The sequence below is a fragment of the Lynx rufus genome, unplaced genomic scaffold (genome assembly GCF_022079265.1).
Source record: "Lynx rufus isolate CCGP_SWC_20201006 ecotype Redwood Valley unplaced genomic scaffold, mLynRuf1.p SCAF_3, whole genome shotgun sequence".
NCBI classification, from domain to species: Eukaryota; Metazoa; Chordata; class Mammalia; order Carnivora; family Felidae; genus Lynx; species Lynx rufus.
Window position 1 is genome coordinate 51928696 of NW_025814845.1, and position 20179 is coordinate 51948874.

At 37.0% G+C, this 20179-nt stretch overlaps 1 pseudogene; it reads left to right on the forward strand.

Moving 5' to 3' along the window:
- The first annotated feature begins 12806 nt into the window (after window positions 1-12806).
- Window positions 12807-19838, forward strand: LOC124521064 (Y-box-binding protein 1-like; annotated as a pseudogene).
- The last annotated feature ends 341 nt before the right edge of the window (window positions 19839-20179 follow it).

A 20179-nucleotide genomic window follows, 5' to 3' on the forward strand; every position in this document is an offset into this window, starting at 1 on the left:
ACTTGACATCAAAAAAAAAAAAAAAAAGAAATCTGATTAAAAAATGGGCAGAGGACCTGAGTCAACATTTTTCCAAAAAAGACACACAAATGGCCAACAGACACATGAAAAGATCCTCAACATCACTAACCATCAGGGAAATGCAAGTCAAAAACCACAATGAGACCATCTCACATCTGTCAGAATGGTTAAAATCAAGAAAACAAGAAACAACAAGTGTTGTCAAGGAAGTAGAGAAAAAGAAACCCTCATGCACTGATGGTGGAAATGTAAACCAGTACAGCTACTATGGAAAACAACATGTAAATTTCTCAGAAAAATTACAAATGGAAATACCACATGATCTAGTAATTCTACTACTGGATATTTACCCAGGGCAAATGAAAACACTAACTCTGAAAGATATATGTATCCTTATGTTTATTGCAGCATTATTTACAATAGTCAAGATATGGGAGCAACCTAAGTGTCCATCAATAGGCAAATGGATAAGGAAAATGTGGTAGATATATACAATGGAATATTACACAGTCATAAAAAAGGGCTGAGACTATGCCATTTCAGACAACATGGATTGGACCTAGAGGGTATTGTACTAAGTAAAATAAGTCAGACTGAGAAAGACAAATACCATATGATTCTACTCATAAATGGAATCTAAAAAAATAAACAAACAAAAAGCAGAATCAGAACTATAAAACAGAGAAGTGATGGTTGCCAGAGGGGAGGATGGTAAGGGGTTGGGCCAAACAGGTGAAAGGGAGAGGAAAATACAGGCCTCCAGTTATGAAATGAATAAGTCACAGAAATAATAATCAGGGCATAAGGAATACAGTCAATGATATTGTAATAACAATGTAATGGGACAGATGATAGTTATACTTGTGGTGAGCATAGCATAATGTATAAACCCACCAAATCACTAAGTTTTACACCTGAAACTAATGTAACAAATAAAAATAAATAACTTTAAAATACCCAAAAAAAATTATTTGTTGTTTACCTAAAATTTAAATTTAACTGATAATCCTATATTGCTATTTGCTAAATATGGCAACCCAGGTATAAGTCAATTGTTAAAGACCTGAAAGATAAATACAAAATACAAACATTCTGGGCAAAAGTAAGAAATTATAATTGCTAAAGTTTTTAAAGTTCACTTAATAACCTAAAATGAAGAACAGGGTGACAAACATTCTAAAGGAAATACCCTGATATAAGAGTTCCCCTTACTCTTGGTGAACACCAAAAAACAGTTTGTTTTTATATAGTGATGGTAGTTTTCCTGACTGGATGAACGTCATCATGAGGCCAACTTCCTGTCTCATATTCAAAGGAATCAACTTTCTCCCTAATAGACACATCTAAGTTTCTAGCAAAGAGCAATTTAGAATAGAGAGGAAAAAAAAAAAAAAAAACTTACTACCTGATCCTTTATAGAAAAAAGTTTGCCAACTGTTACTCTCAAGTCTACTTTGACCAGCAGAACACAAAAGAATTAGGAAACAAGAAAGTCTGAGCAGGCCTAAAACTAACTCTTCTTTCAATAGCCAAAGTTTCAGTCTGAGTTCTCATCAGATTGAGAAGACATCAAAGTTAGAATGAGTTAATTGGTGGTTATTAAAAGCATTTACAGAGGGCCACCTGGCTGGCTCAGTTGGTAGAGCTGGTTGACTCAGGGTTGTGAGTTTGAGCCCCACATTGAGTGTGGAGCCTACTTAAAGTAAAATTTTTTTAAATTTATTAAAAAAAACATTTGCAGATTAAAGAGTTTATTTCAGATCATCTTTCTTCAAGTGACATTTTCTCTTATTTTTAGTATCTACTACTTTAATTATTTGATTTTATTAAAAATGTATTCAACTAGATCATACACTCTTTTCAAGTCTTCGTTTGGTCTTTCTTGGCAAAGAACCTGCTCTTGAGTTCATTTTCAAGACACTTTTACCTGACCGCAGTGGCTGACACAAAACCATAGGTCAAATGGTCTTGGAATGGAAATGATGGGTAAGATTTAAAGAAATTACAAATCCAACATATTTCAATAATAGTAAGCATCATATTATATAAGAATTATAATTTATATTTTCATTTTTAACTATTGAGTCGATTTGAGCTTTTGTAAAAACATAGCCTTGGTACTGAAAATTATAAAGCTGTTTATAGGATGAAAGTTACTCGCTTCCTCAAAAAAATTTTTTCTTATGAAACCTTTTCACTGAAATGTCTTAGGTAAAGAGAAAAATCTGTTTTCTACCAAGTTGCACAGATGTAGATGCATCTTTAAAAATTCCTATACAGGGGTGCCTGAGTGGCTCAGTTAAGCATCTGACTTTGGCTCAGGTCATGATCTTATGGGTCATGGGTTCAAGCCCCACATCTAACAGTGCACAGCCTGTTTGGGATTCTGTCTCTCCCTCTCTCTCTCTCTCTCTCTCTGCTCCTCCCAACTCATGCTTTATCTCTGTCTCTCTCTCAAAATAAACAAACTGTTAAAAATAATAATTAATTAATTAATTAAAAATTCCTATACAATAAAAATGGATTTATTTTCTTCCATACATTTACCACGAACTTACTTTCTCATTAAAATATGAAATATGCCAAAGGAGGAAACATGTTAGGTTCTAATTAACTTCTTTAAGTTAAATAGTATAATAATTTTAAATTATTTCTTGGAGTCAAAGGCTTTGCCTTTTCTCCTTGTAAGAAAAACATAATTATCAAAAAGTACATCAATTTTAAAAGCTTAAGTGTTTTTACATAAATGTTTTTTAAATGCTCACCTTTTTACTTGTTTGAAAAGCTTTCTTGAGATATAATTAACATACAATTTGTCCATTGTAAGTATACAATTTGATATTTATTTACTACAGTAGTCACAGGGTTATGCAGCCACATCACAATCTAATTTTAGATCAAGTTTGTCTCCTTCAAAAACAAAACAAAAAATGCCTTTGCCCTTATTCCCCTCCTCCCCACTCCATCCCAGCCTTCGGCAACCACTTACCCATTTTCAGTCCCTGTAGATTTACCAGTGGTGGACAGTTTATATAAATAGGATCATACAACATGAGGTCTTTGTGACTGGCTTTTTCACTTAGCATGTTTTCAAGTTTTATCTATTCTGTAGCATGTATCAGTATCTCATTTCTTTTTATTACTGAGTAATATTCCATTATATGGTTCTACCACATTTTCCTTTGCCATTCACCGGTGAATGCACATTTGGCTTATTTCTACTTTTGGCTATTTTGAGTAATGTTGTTCTGAGCTTTTGTGTACAGGTTTGTGTGTGTGTGTGTGTGTGTGTGTGTGTGTGTGTAGATATATGTTTTTATCTATCTTGGGTAGATACTTAAAAGTAGAACTGCTAGGTCATATGAAAACTCTGTGCTTAATATTTTGAGGAAATGCCAAGCTTTTTAAATTCCAACTAGCAACATAAAAGAGTTCCAGTTTCTCATGTTCTTATTAATATTTGCAATTGTCTTTTTTTATTATATCTATCTATTGAATATGAATTATTACCTCACTGGAGTTTTGATTTGCAGGTCTGTAATGATCAATAATGCTGAGCATCATTTCAAGTGCTTACTGGTTATGAATCTTCTTTGAAGAAATGACTATTCAAATTCTATGTCATTTTTCTTAAATTGAGTTATTGAGTGTTTTTATCATTGAATTATACTATAGATAGATAGATAAAATACAAGTGCCTTATCAGATATATGACGTGCAAAAATTTTCTCTCATTTTGTGGATTATCTTTTCACTTCTTTGATACATTGATTTCAGCAGAAAAGTTTTAAATTTTGATGTATCCAATTTACCTGTTTTTTTTTCTTTTGTAGCTTATATTCTTGCTGTTGTATATAAGAAAACATTGCCTAAAGCAAAATCATGAAGATTTTTTTCTTCTAAGAGTTTTAAAGCATTAATTCTTACATTTAGGTTTATAATCCATTTTGTACTATTCTTGGACATAGTATGAGGTAGGGATCTAACTTCATTCTTCTGATTTGGATATTCATTTTCCCAGTACTATTTGCTGAAACATTATTCTTTCCTGACTGACTTGTCTTAGCACCCCGGTCAAAAATCAAGTGATTGTAAATGCGAGTTTCTTTCTGGAATCTCAATGCTATACCATTGATCTATATGTCTGTCCATATACCAGTACCACACTGTCTTGAGTACTATAGGCTTGTGGTAAGCTTTTAAATCATCAACTGTGAATTCTCCCATACTCCTTTTCAAAATTGTTTTGGCTATTCAGGTTCTCTTACATTTTCATAAGATTATTAGGATCAGATTGAAGTGGAGCTCTTGCCCTTTGAGCAGTGGCTAGGTAGAAAAAGGGACATCCAATTCTGTCTGGGAGGGATGAAAAATGGCAACCTCTCCCTCCAGAAGTGAAACTTTAACCCTAGACTGGGAGCTAGAGGGAGTTAAAGCCTTAATTTTTTATCATTTTCATCAATAAATTGTTGTTTCTTAAGAAGAGAGTCTACCAAGACCCATATTCTGCCACTCTAAAAGTCCCTGCCCCCTTTGCATAAACTTTAAAAATCTACTTGATTATAACTTTGCTTTGAATTGAGGAGTAGCTGATATTATTCCCATTTTTCAAATAAGATGCAACAGGTTAAATGTAGAAATGGAAATTGTATAGCAAAAAATAGAATACATGTCCCCCAACCAACTGGTCTCATCAGTTCAAGCTGCCTCTGTGGTAGAGTAAGTCTGGAGAAAGAGTTCAATGAATTTCATTTACTTTCTAAAATCCTGTGATCCTGTGTTTTTATTCTGCCATGGAAATGTTCAAGAACTTTGCAAACATGGCCAGAACTAGCCAGTTAGCAATTTTATCAAATATTTTGTCAAAGGTGTAACACTTTACATGTTTAGAAAGACTCCTCCTTAAGAGAATATGTCAGAAACAGATAAATTAGTAGTAATCAACTAAGTTGAAGAGATAGGAAAGATTTCTAATGGTTTTTCTGTTGGATACATGTTACAATTAAAAGAAAGCAATGACAGAAAATCACAGATGCATATAGACAGCTAAACTCATAGGGCAACCTACTACTTGGAGAAAAATTATAGGGTTAATCCAAGACAAAACTGTGATATAGGCAATTTTTCTTCTTCAATGCCTTTTTCCTTTTGCTCTGATAACAATTCGATTTCCCCAGCTCCAAGTGTTTGATGAATTTGTATTCTTCTCCATGATCTCAAAACGCATGGCAGCCATTTGATCTTAACACGTTACCTATTTAAGTTATCCACATCCCTACTAAAGCTTGAATTAAAGACTATAGTTTCATCTTTGTCATTTTGGGCATCATCAAGGGAATAAGAGAGAGCTTTTGGAATACACTGCAGCCGTCTCCCCTTAGAGCTGAAACCACTCACATGTGGGTGGTTTCCACTCTACTTACGCATAAGGATTGCTCTACAAGAAAGATACCATTTCTGTTTGTATAACAGAATCACTCTCCTGAATTTACAGCTTCAATCCCCCTATCAGTCATTGTGACAGCACTTCACAGCAATACAACAGGAGAGATTGAAGACAAAGACAACTGGTCTGCCTACCAGTCAGATGTGATTACAGCTCTGAACATCAATGTTTAGACTACAAGGCAATGTGTATCATCTTTATCACAATGTAAAATCAGATAAACTATTTGTTGTTCTTCATTATCTGGGGAAAGCCCAGAAGAGAACACATAGTGCCAACCATATTATGTGTCACCTTTCTTCCAATAAAAAGTAAAATTGGAAGACATAAATAAAAATTTACCAATTCAGCAGAGCAGAACTCTACTTCATTCTGCAATTAAACATTAGAGACCTATATGCTTCTATTTCAGTTCTTTGAATATAAGATCTATCTAAGAATACGGGGCAAAGGACCCTGACAATGCCTCTAAATTTGTTTCCATCTCTGGTCAAGTTCAATATCAGATAGGAAATATTGAAATGCAATAGAAAGTTGCCTTCACTTAGCATTTTATGACTCTTTCTGGAAGATTCAACCTAACAGAATCCTATTTGAAACCTACCTGCCTTATTATGTAAAAATCCCACAAAGAAGAAAATAAAGCTAGTGGAGGATAGAAATAGAGTCTGTAATGTAATTTGACTCAATCCTATTGCCCATCTACCCAGGAATCTACTACAACTGTGTCACAAACAGAAGTGTTATAAGAAAGCATGGTGGTCTTTTAGAACTCCATGAGATATTTTATCTTCAAATTTCTAACGATATACTTTTCAATGTCAATGCAGGATAATTAGTTGACCATACATTATATACCTTTCTGACTTTTAAAGGTAATGGTACTGAATAACTAATGTGATATTTTGCATGTTTTAATAAATTTAAGTCAATTAAGTTTTTAGTCTAGTTTTATAATTGATAATTAGTACCACACTCCATATATTTGCTCAAGCTCAAAACCTAGGAGTCATCTTGTTTGTTCTCATGCCTATGCACCCACATCTAATCCATCAGTAAGTCCTGAGAGTTCAACCTTTAAAAAACACCACAAATACAGCACATATCACCACAGAGCCACCTTCATAACTCAGGCTATTCCAGGAACCTCTTATTGCTTCTCCTTGCTTCCACTTTTGTTGTGCTTCAGGCAATTTTCTACACAGTGAACATTTTAAAATAAAAATCAGATAGTTTCACTCCTTTGCTTAAAATCTGCCAATGTCTTTCTTCTTCTCAACTTATGCAAAAGAAAATTCAAACTCCTAATCATGGCCTAAATGCCTTATATATTTCAACCTCTCCCACTTCTATTCAAGCCACACTGGCTTCTTGCTCCTCTTTGAACATAGCCTTTGCATTAACAAAATGGGATTTATGTTTTACAAACTAAATACCACAGTGCTTTTGTGTGAAGTCATGTGCTATAGAATTCTTTTGTATGATACTCTTTTTGAACAACAACATCAAGTAACACTTCTTCAGGCATAAGTAGTACATAAAAGAGTGATAAGTCCTCTTATTAGATGATAGAAAAATGAATGAGAATCTCCTACAAATAAACAAAATCACCAAAGAGGAAAAATGTTATAAAACAACATTGAATGCATAATTCTGCATACCCACTGGCATCCAATTGGATCACAGAAGTTGTTTTTCAGAAGATATTAGTCTTGGCAATGAGTTTTCGTAACTGATTCCAAAAGCAAAAATAAACAAGTGGGATTACATCAAACTAAAAATAAATGAATGAATGAATTAATTAATACATAAATAAATAAATACATAAATATGCACAACAAAGGAAACAATCAACAAAATGAAAAGTCAACCTACTAAATAAGATAAAATATTTATGAATCCTATATCTGAGAAAGGGTGACTATCCAAATTATATAAAGAAACTCATACAACTCAATAGCAAAAAACACAACAACAACAACAACAACAACAACAACAAACCACAATCTCATTTAAAAAATGGGCAGAGGACCTGAACAGACATTTTTCCAAAAAAAACATACAGATAGTCAACAGCTTCCTCAAAAAACCTGAAAACAGAACCACCATATGATCCAGGAATCCCAATTCTGGGTATTTATTCAAAGAAAACACTAACTTGAAAAGATACATGTATCTTATGTCCACTGCAGCATTATAATAGCCAAGACATGGAAACAAACCGTGTCCACTGACAGATGAATAAAGAAAATGTGAGATACACACACACACACACACACACACACACACACACACACACACTAGAATATTATTCAGCCATAAAGAAGAATGGAATCTTGCCATCTGTGACATTAATGCACTTTGAAGACATTATGCTAAGTGAAATAAGTCAGACAGAAAAAGAAAATACCATATAATCTCACTTATATGTGGAATCTAAAAACAAAAACAAAAACACCAAGCTCGTAGATACAGAGAACATAAAAAAACAAAATGGTGATAGCCAGAGGTGAAGGGTGGGCTGGGAGGTGAAATGGGTAAAGGAAGTCAAAAGGTGCAAACTTTCAGTTATAAAATAAATAAATCATGGTGATGTAATGCGCTGCATGGTGACTACAATTAATAATACTGTATTGCATATTTCAAAGTATTACATATTTAAAAGTTGCTAAGAGAATAGATCTTAACAGTTCTCATTATGAGAAAAAATTCTGTAACTGTGTATGGTGATGAATGTTAGCTACATATTTTGTGGTAATAATTTTGCATTATATACAAGGATCAAATCATTATAATTTCTGTTTGGTTTTGAAGCAAAAAGTTTTATTATCAGAAGGGAAGCCTAATGAGAAGGCTGGAGAGCATTCCCAAATCTGCCTTCCAGATTTTTTATAATCATAGAGATTGACATTACATACAAATTGATGAACAGGTCAGAAATATATGACTATTCATGAGTTCAACAGGAAAGGCAGAACATACACATTGAGCAAACATATATGCAACAGACATCCTACTTTCACTTTGGGGTGGAAACTTACCATCAGAAAAAAGCAAAATTCAGGAGGTTATCTTAAAACAAGGAGATGGGGGGGCGCCTGGGTGGCGCAGTCGGTTAAGCGTCCGACTTCAGCCAGGTCACGATCTCGCGGTCCGTGAGTTCGAGCCCCGCGTCAGGCTCTGGGCTGATGGCTCAGAGCCTGGAGCCTGTTTCCGATTCTGTGTCTCCCTCTCTCTCTGCCCCTCCCCTGTTCATGCTCTGTCTCTCTCTGTCCCAAAAATAAATAAACGTTGAAAAAAAAAAATTTAAAAAAAAAAAAAAGGGGGGGCGCCTGGGTGGCGCAGTCGGTTAAGCGTCCGACTTCAGCCAGGTCGCGATCTCGCGGTCCGTGAGTTCGAGCCCCGCGTTGGGCTCTGGGCTGATGGCTCAGAGCCTGGAGCCTGTTTCCGATTCTGTGTCTCCCTCTCTCTCTGCCCCTCCCCCGTTCATGCTCTGTCTCTCTCTGTCCCAAAAATAAATAAACGTTGAAAAAAAAAAAAAGAAAAAAAAAAAAACAAAAACAAGGAGATGGGGCTCTCAGCATAAACTGGATAGGGTCTTAGGCTCTTATTTCAGGTAAGGTACGCAGGGCCTTGGGGCGCCTGGGTGGCTCAGTCAGTTAAGCAGCCAACTTGGGCTCAGGTCATGATCTCACAGTCCCTGAGTCTGAGCCCCCATTGCACTCTGTGCTGACAGCTGGAAGCCTGGAGCCTGCTTCGGATTCTGTGTCTCCCTCTCTCTCTCTCTGCCCCTCCCCCACTCACACTGTGTGTCTCTCTCTCTTTCTGAAAAATAAAAATTAAAAAAATAAAAAAGGTATTCAGGGCCTTGCGTGTTCGTAGACTTGAGTCCTGGCTTATGCAGAGACAGCTAGCGTATTCGTTAGTGGGGTCAAGGAGGTGCCTATGGCCCTACTTGGAAAACCAGTGACACACTCCCCATAAATGCTGTGACAGAGTGCTGGGTGGGAAGCCATCCTCAGTTTGAATGAAATACCGCAAACCTTTGTCCAGGATCCCCACCAGAATCTCACACTGAAAACTGGAGAAAATGTGCTTCACCTCCAGCAGGGGAGGGGAAAAGTAATAGGCCTAAAGTATTCTGTTTGTCTCAATGAGGCCTATCCACAAGAGAAACTATTTTATCAAGCCCTCAAATCATTATGTCATATACCTGAAACTAATGCAATGTCGTATGTCAATTATATCTCAATTTTTAAAAAAAGAAAAAAAGAAAAGATACTAATACTAGTATTAAAATCCCTAAAAAAAGAAAAAAGAAAATATGAACATTCATCTCAATCTTACATCGGAGAAGGAAATTAGACATTTTAAATACGTATTTATCACACATTATCTATTTGGGTAGATACTTTGAAGTCCAATGGATTTCCATATATAAGGAAAGGATTCCCTTGTGAGTATTAAATAGAAGTTGCTTAAAGTCTGTTGCATATTACATGTAAATAGAGTGTTTAACACATATATTTTACTCCTTACAGATGCTCAAAAGTTTTTAATCTGGGGATTTACTACCATAACAGTAAACCCTCTTGGTATATATTTATAAAATATTACCTAGTTATTATAGTTCTATCCCCACTCTGACTAATGTTTTAAGAGTAAAATGGTTACTTTACAACACAAAAGTTAAACTTCAAAAAACTTAAGTATATAATATTTCCTAGAGAAAAGAACTATAATTCTCAAGCTGATAGGAACTGGGGAGATTTAGTGATACTCAATCCAGCTTAAAATAAAGTTGCTGTCCTGTCCTTTCCTACGGCTTAGGTCTCTGACAGCAAACATAATTAAAGCTAGAGAGAGAGAAATCACCAGTTGTTCTGAATCAGTGAAACGTGACAGCCAAGAAAATAATGCTAAGGTTTTTTTTAAGTCCCAAGTACTGATTCTACCCACAGTCCCCTTTTTTCTGTGTCATTCTTAACAGCAGAAATAAATACAGAACAAACATGAATCAATAGAAAAGGCTGGGGAGAGAGAGAACAATTTAGGGAATTTCTGTGATGTATTATAGTTCATACCCGTGCAGTCATCCAGTGAGCCTGGCGTTCCCCTCAGCTCTGCCCGGCTGGCACCTGCTCACTCTTATAGTCAACCCCATGGCTTCTCCATGTCACTTCCCTCCCGTAGACTGTCCGTTCGGGTGCCAGAAAAAGTAGGGTTAGTACTTCCACATCTGTTTCCTACTAAAGTCACAGAAGTCTCTTGTCAATGACCTACTCCTTGGCCTTGTTAGTAAAAGGTGGATATGAGGTAGAAGACTGGTACGATGAAAAGAGGCTATTTTAAATTGCTGTCATCGTGATTAAATGTGATTTTCTCCAAAATGCCCCAGGGGCTTATTTTGAACCAAGTCTTCTCCTGCTGGCATGTTTCTGATTCACTGGCATTAATTACCTTCCTGTATGCCAGGGATATGCCATCTTTAAAGGAATTAAAAAGGGTGATCACCATGAATTCAGACTGTGTTGTATTTAACGTGTATATAATACGTATTCTTGAAACTGCTATGAAGACTGGTTTTCCTGAAACTAGTTTTTGCAGGCTGCATGATTCTTGGCAGTCTCCTAGAAGCAACACAGGAATCATCCGCATAATTCTGCCACTGGCTCTTAAACTCAGAAGTGGGCAATCGGCTAGTACTTATTTTGGAAAGTCTGGCAGGTCCACTGAGTTTGCTCACAACTGTGCACCTCTTAGAAATCTCGTGCTAGTGAGCTCAATTATTATTAAAAAACCGAACTATAATTAACACACAACACCATGCCACCTTGTCACTTTTTGGACTAACCATTCCTCACAGTGACATACTACAGAAAGCCTGCTCCTTCGTGATATGGCCATTACACTGTAAGAACTGAAATTATGTCAGGGTGCCTGGGTGGCTTTGTCAGTTAAGCGTCCCACTTCGGCTCAGGTCATGATCTCCCAGTTTGCAGGTTCGAGCCTCCGCATCAGGCTCTGTGCTGACAGCTAAGAGCTTGGAGCCTGCTTCGGATTCCTCTCTCTCTACCCTCCCCTGCTCAGTCTCTCTCTGTTTCTCAAAAATGTATAAACTAAAAATTTTAAACAATTTTTTTTAAAAAACTGAAATTAGGTCAGTTATTTTTATTTCTTAAAACTATGCAAGGTTACAGACATTTTTCCCTACTAGCAGATGACATAAATCCAAAGTTCCAAGACTGATTTGTTTTATCTTGGTATGTTTCGTTATATATGTGTCTGTGGCAGATAAAAAGAATGAGGACTGGACTTCTGGTCTTGGGCCTTTCACTTCCTTACGATGCAGCCTTGCATAAGTCACCTTAGTTTCATGATTTTTATCTGTCAAATGGAAATAACAATACACATCCTACCTATCACACAGAATATAAAATTGTAAAGTGCTAGATAAATGTAAGCTTTGTGCATTGATGAAAATGCCTTGAGTTAATAAACATGTTTATAAAATATGCATTTTTATCAAAAACATATATATTAGTGAAAGGACTGTTTGGCAAGAAAACTGGCTGGGAACCAAAGACTCATGCTGCAAATTGCCAATTCCAAGTGGCTTGGCAGAAAATCCAGACGGAAATCACATACCTCCCTATGATGATTAACTTTATGTGTCAGTTTGGCTGGGTCCTGGTGTCTAGATATTTGGTCAAACATTTTTTCTAGATGTTTTTATGAACATGTTTTTTGGATGAGATTAACATTTGTATCACTGGACTTTACAGTTAAGCAGATTGCCCTCTGTAGTGTGGGTGGGCCTCATCCAATCAACTGAAGTCCTGAATAGAAAAAAGACTGCCCTCCCCAGAACAGGAAGGAATTCTGCCAGCAGACAGCCTGTAGACTTCAAGTGCAACCTCAGCTCTTCCCTGGGTGTCCTGCCTGTTGGACTTACCCTGTTGATTTTGGACCTGCCAGCCTCTATTATAATGTGAGCCAATTCCTTAAAATAAAGTTTGTTCTTTCTCTCTCTCTCTTTTTCTCATTCTCTGTCTCTACACACACGTGCACACACACACACACACACACACACACACACCCTCAGCTGTTTTGTTTCTCTGGAGAACCCTAACTACTATACCCCTTAAATCTATGTGGAGTGATTGACTAATCCTGGCCAATGGATAAGTGAAGCGTGTCACTTCTGCAGTGAGGTATCTAATTACCTGGTGTGCTCTCTCCACTTTGTCTTCTCCTCCTGTGGCATATTTGGAAGCCACATGTGGAGGATAGCTACATGTGGTGCACAAGATGGATGAAGCCTGAAGATTGGCCCAATATGACGCAACAGAGATTTGAGGATTATCTGCTACAGCAGCTGGAACTAGTTACCCTGACTAATACAGGTATATGTTATTGTGTACAAATTGAACTAAAAAGGAAAATTCTGCATTATTTGGAGCATAAAGGAAAAAAAAAAAAGCAGCTCCTGACACCTGGAAACTATCCTGAACACTTTCTCACAGAACACCAACATCGGACAAAGCATTCTCTGACTATGATATCAAGAAAGAAACAAGCCATGGAATGAATAGGTCAGGGGAATCAAAGGTACAGCGTAGGGAACACAGTCAATGGTACTCAGTAGTGACAGATGGTGGTTACACTTGTGGTGAGCACAGCATAACCTACAGAGATGGTGAATCACTATGCTCTACGCATGAAACTAATGTAACATTGTGTGTCAACCATACTCAAATTTATAAAAATAAAGACAGAAACCAGACCACTCTGTAATCATGTGTGAAGACAGAGAAAAATGTAAATGTTGTCCAAACAATTCAATTCAACATCTCCCTATCTCGAGTAACATGAATGAATGCTGCTCATTTTAGCTTCCCTCTAGTCTTCCCTCCTTCTAAGTCAGATATTCTAAATACCCAATCAGGAGAAGCCCTGCTTCCTGACAGCATGCAATCCAGAAAAAAAAGCCTCAGAACAAAGACTTAAAATTCCTTATATCTTCCCCCAAATCACCTAACCAACACTGAAATCCTATTTTAAAAGTCCTTTCCAACACTTACTGAGATGCCCTGTGATTTCCCAGCACCAGTTGTGTGGCCTCCTTCAACTGCTCATGACAGCAGAAATCTAAATTGTCCAACGACAGGTGTGTTCCTAGTAGTGTTTAGCTGGAGAGCATCAATACGGGCAATAATTGTACCCTCAGAAAATACAGACTATCTATTTGATTCTAATCTCCTGTGGTCATGCTGATTTTCAGAGTGGGTAGATGAAAACAGCTTTGCTTTAAACCACATTGTGAGACTCTATAATCAATAACAACATTATATCTGGATTAAATTGTTATTTTTAAAAAAACTTGGGTTTTTTTCTGAAGGAATTTTGTAGCTTGAAATATGTCCAATTGCTTATTAAAAACTTGTTACTTTAGGGACACCTGAGTGGCTCAGTCAGTTAAGTGTCTGACTTCAGCTCAGGTCATGATCTCGCAGTTTGTGGGTTCAACTCCCACAACTGGATCAGCACTGATCTTGCAGAGCCTGCTTGAGATTTTCTCTCTCCCTCTCTCTGTCCCTCCCCCACTTGCTTGCTCACTCTCTCTCTCTCTCTCTCTCTCTCTCTCAAAAATAAATAAACTTAAGAAAAATAAAAAGTAAAAAAATAAAATAAAATAAACTAGCCACTTTATATTTGATCTTCATTTACTGAAAAGTCTTTAATGGAATACATAGAGAATTACGATTTGTGTTTTGACAAATCAATTGTCAACTTTATTTTCCTTTAACAAGAAAGAAAATGTTACTCTCCAGAAACCTATGAATTGCCAAACTTGGAATTAAATGTATGGGGGAAAGTTAAAAAGACTTCACTACCTGGCAAACTTTTTAATTGGCTTTAGAACAACTGGAAAGCCTCTTGGCTAAAGACAAAATTAGATCTGCACCTCACACCATGTGCTAACATAAACTTCAAAACGATCATATATTTAAAGTAAAAAAATAAATTAAAATTTTACAGGGCACCTGGATGGCTCAGTTAGTGGAACGTGCAATGATTTGGGTGGTGGGTTCAAGCCCCACATTGGGTGTAAAGATTACTTAAAAAATAAAATCTTGAAAAAATTAATAAAAATTTTACATGAATTGGAAGATGATATAGATGAATACCTTTCAACCTGGGGTCAGGGAAATTTCCCAACTATCTCAATACCCAATAACAATTCAAGAAAGAAGAATGAATAATTAACTAATAATTTAAAAGTACCCTGCAGAGCAGAAACACTGTAAACAAAGTTAAAATGTACATAAAAACTTGGAGAAATTACTTGTAACTGATAAAAGGGAGTGGAACAAAGGCCAGCATAAATGATATAATAAGAGCTCCCCAAACTCTCAAATAAAAAGACCAACAATCCAACAGAAGAATTATTAAAGAATATGAACAGGTAGTTCACAGAACAAGAACACAGAAATGACTCTTAAAGATAAGAAAACAATGGCCAATCTCCCTTAATAAGAAAAATTCTAGGGGCGCCTGGGTGGCGCAGTCGGTTAAGCGTCCGACTTCAGCCAGGTCACGATCTCGCGGTCCGGGAGTTCGAGCCCCGCGTCAGGCTCTGGGCTGATGGCTCAGAGCCTGGAGCCTGTTTCCGATTCTGTGTCTCCCTCTCTCTCTGCCCCTCCCCCGTTCATGCTCTGTCTCTCTCTGTCCCAAAAAAATAAATAAATGTTGAAAAAAAAATTAAAAAAAAAATAAATAAATAAGAAAAATTCTAAATACCACTATTGTGACAAAATATTGCTTGCCTATCAGATTGGCAATATTTAAGTTTGACAATAAATCTATCAGGGAAAATGTTAGGAATGGGAATGTTTCTCAATTTCTAGTGGAAATGCAAACTGGAACAGCCATTAAGATAACAGTTTGGCAATATATAGAAAAAATAGGGAATTAATAAGTGATTATAGCAAGCTTTCAGAATAGAAAGTTAAAAGGTCAAAGAACTGTAAACAAGTTGAATTTGAGATTACAAACGCATTGTCATTTATATTAGCACCTTCAAAAAACTGAAATACTTAGCTATAAATCTAACAAAATTATGTACAAGATCTATATGAGAAAAACTGCAAAGCTCTGATGAATGAAATTAAAAAACTAAATAAATGGACACCATATTTCATGTTCATGAATAGAAAGATTCAAATATTGTCAAAATGTCAGTTCTTCCCAACTCCAACTACAGATTCAGTACAATCCTAAATTCCATCAAGTTATTGTGTAGATATCAACAAACTGATTCTAAAGTTTAAATGGAGAGGCAAAAGACTCAAAATAGCCAACACAATATTAAAGGCAAAGAACAAAGTCAAAGGGCTGACACTATGTGACTTCATGATTACTATAAGACTATGTGGTATTGGTGAAAGAACGGACAAACAGATCAATGAAACAGAATAGAGAGCTGAGAAATAGACCCCATAAATACAGCCAGCTGATCTTTGACAAAGGAGCAAAGGCAATACAATGAAGAAAAGATGGTATTTTAAATAACTGGTGCCGGAACAACTGGACATCCAAACCAAAAAGAAGAAGGAGAAGGAAAAGAAATAGCTACACACAGACTTTGCACCCTTATAGAAATCAACCCAAAAAGGATCACAGAGCTAAATGTAAAACACAAAACTACAAAACTCCTAAAAAATCACATTGGAGAAAATCTAGATGACCTTATGTCTGTAATTACTTTTTAAATACAACAGTGAAGGCATGATCCATGAAAGAAATAATTAATAAGCTGCAATTCCTTAAAATTAAAACTTTCTGGGGCGCTTGGGTGGCTCAGTTGGCTAAGCGTCTGACTCTTGATTTCGGCTCAGGTCGTGATCTCACGGTTCATCAGATAGAGCCCCATGTGGGGATCTGCACTAACAGCTTAGTGCCTACTTGGGATTTTCTCTCTCTCTCTGCCCCTCCCCTGTTCTTGCTCTCTTTCTCTCTCTCTCTCTCTCTCAAAATAAATAAACTTAAAAAAAATTTTTTAACTTTCTGCTCTGCATAATATACTATCAAAAGAAAGCAAAGACAAGCCACAAATTGAGAGAAAATATTTGCAGAAAACCCATGATAAAGGACTGTTACCCAAACTATACAAAGAATACTTAAAACTCAACAACATGAAAACAAACAGCCCAATTAAAAAATGGGCCAAAGACCTCAACAGGCATCTCACCAAGTGAGATATACAGATGGCAAATGAACATATGAAAGAGTTTCACATCAGATGTCATTGGGGAAACACAAATTAAAACAATTGAGAAACCACTACACACTTATTAGAAATTATCAAAATCAGTTGATCTAACAATGAAAAAACTGACAATACCAAATGTTGGCAAGGGTGAGGAGCAACAGGAACTCTCATTCATTGTTGGTGGGAATGCAAAATGCTACAGCCACTTTGGAGGATACTTTGGTAGTTTCTTATTAAAATAAACATACTCTTACCATACAACTCATCAATCTCACTCTTTGGTATTTACTCAAAGGAGCTGGAAATGTATGTCTACACAAAAAATCTACATTAAAAATGTGTGTAGCAGCTTTATTAATAATTGCCAAAACTTTGAGGCAATCAAGATGTTCTTCAATAGGTGAATGGATAAACTGTGATACATCCAGACAGTGGATTAATATTCAGCACTAAAAAGAAAGATCTGTTAAGCCATGAAAAGACATGAAAGAAAATTAAGTGTATATTACTAGGTAAAAGAAGTACTATTATATGATTCCAATCATATGACATTCTGGAAAAGGCAAAACTATGGATACAATAAAAAGCTCAGTGGTCGCTAGGGGCCTGGAGGCATGGGATGAATAGGCAAAGCACAGAAGATTATTAGGACAGGGAAAATGCCCTGTATACTATAATTATGGATACATGCCATTATACATTTGTCCAAATCCATAGAATGCACAACACGAATCAGACTGTACCCTAATGTAAACTATGGACTTTGGGTCACAATAATGTATCAATGTAGGCTCGTCACTGCCAACAAATGCACCACTCTGGTCAGGGATTTTGATAAAAGGGCAAGTTGTGGATGTGTGGAGGCAGGGGGTTTAGGAGAAATCTCTGTACCTTCTGTTCAATATTGTTGTGAATATAAAACCATTCTAAAACTTAAAGTCTGTTAACATATTTACCCAAAAACATGATTTTACCCTTGACATTTCTACCTCTAGGAATTTATCCCAAATATACTGGAAAAGTATGAAATGATATACAAACATTATTTATTGTGAAATTATTTATAAAATTAATTACTAGCAACAATAAAAATATCCATCAACAATTTCACTGAAATCCCAGGATACAAAATCAACATATAGACATCAATTGCATTCTTTTACACTAATGATAAAGAATCTGAAAACAAATACAACCATCCCATTCACAACACCATCAAAAACAATAAAGTTCTTAGGAATAAATTTAACACAAGGAAGTAAAAGATATATACAACAAAAACTACAAAATTTAGCTAAAAGAAATCAACACAAAAAGGGGAAAAATATCCTGTGTTCATGGATCAAAAGACTTAATATTGTTAAGATGGGCATAATACCAAAAGCCTTCGACATTCAGCATAACCCCAACCAAAATACCAACAGCATTCTTCACAGAAACAGAAGAGAGAACACTAAAATTTGTGTGGATCCACAGAAGACCTAAAATAGGCAAAATAATTTTGAGAAAAAAGAGCGAAGACAGAGGTACCATGTTTCTGGATTTCAAGCTATACTACAAAGCCATGGTAAAACAAAAACAAAAACAAAAACAAAACAGTACTGGCACAAAAATAGACACAACCTATGGAACAGAGTAGAAACCCCAGAATTAAATACCAGTATGTACTGCCAACTAATATTTGCCAAGGAAGCCAAAAACACCCAATAAGGAAAAGATAGTCTTTTCAATAAATAGTGCTGGGCAAACTAGAGAACCACATGCAGAACAATGAAATTGGACCCCTAACTCACACCACTCACAAAAATTAATTTAAAATGGAGTTCCATCAGAAGTAGGAAAAGAGAGTGGACCCCAGAGAGCCCTGAGCAGTCCCACTGCCTCCACAGGCCTAGTTATCATCACACCCCAGGAGGAGCCCAGCTACCTAATCTGGCCCCAGTCACCATCACCTTGGCTGTAAGCACGGAGGCTGAGACCCAGTAGCCAACCGCAGTCCTTGCCCTCAGCACTGCTGACACCAAGCCCGGTACGATGGGCAGTAGCCTCATGGGGGACACTAGCCAGCAGCCACAAGATCACTGCAATGGAAGGTTTGGGAACAGTAAAATGGTTCAACGGATATGGAAGAAACGGATATGGTTTCGTCAACTGGAATGACACAGAGGACAATATACACCAGCTTACCATAAAGAAGAACCCAGGAAGTACCTTCCCAGTGCAGGAGACAGAGAGGCTGGAGTTTGATGTTGTCAAAGGAGAAAAGGGTTCAGAAGCAGCTAATGTGACAGGCCTCAGTGGAGTTCCACTGCAAGGCAGTAAGAATGCAGCATACCATAACCATTATAGGTGCTATCCATGTCACAGGGGTCCTTCGTGCAGTTACCCACAGAATTACCAAAATAGTGAGAGTAGGAAAAGAAGAAGGGATTGGAGAGTGCTCCCAAAGGCCAGGCCACATAGCATAGGCCCTACCACAGATGGTGGGTTGGATTCCACTTTACTATGTGCAGAGGCCCTATGGGCATGGACCACAGTATTCTCAACCTCCCTATCCAAGCAGGCTGCAACAGAAAAAAATAAAAAAGTGAGACAGAATATTACTGGGGCTATAGATCACGATTCCACAAGGGGTCCTCCTTGCCAAAGACAGCCTAGGGGCACTTGGGCAGATCAGTCAGTTGGGCATCCCACTTTGGCTCAAGTTATGATTTCACAGCTCATGGGTGTGAACCCCCATATCGGGCTCTGTGCTGAAGCTCAGAGCCTGGAGCCTGCTTAGGATTCTGTGCCTCCCTCTCTCTCTGACTCTCCCCCACTCGTGCTCTGTCTCTCTTTCTCTCAAAAATAAATATTAACAAAAAAAAATTTTTTAAAGACAGTCCAGAGAGGACAACAATGAAGAAGATAAGGAAAAATCAAAGAAATGAGACCCAAAATCACCAGCCACCTCAACCTGGGTACCGCAGCAACTTCAATTACAGAGGCAGATGCCCAGAAAACTCTAAACCACAAGATGGCAAAGAGACAAAAGCAGTGGATCCACCAGCTGAGATTTCGTCAGCTTCCAAGGCTGAGCACAGTGGGGATGAGTAAATGCGGCTTACCATTGCTACCATGATCAGCTTTAGTCATCCAACAAGAAAAAATCAATATGAAATCCCTGCAATAAGAAATGAGTGGCACCTGGGTGGCTCAGTTGGTTAAGCATGGGAGTCTTGACTTTGGCTAAGGTCATAATCTCATGGTTCCTGAGATAGAGCCCCACATGGGGCTCTATGCTGGCAGCACTGAAGCCTGCTTAGGATTCTCTATCTTGCCCTCCACCACTCATTTTCTCTCCCTCTCTCAAATAAATAAACTTAAAAAAAAAGAAAAAGATTTAAGAAATGAACAAAAGATTGGAGCTGACGACCTTAAGTGCTTGCTTTTATCCC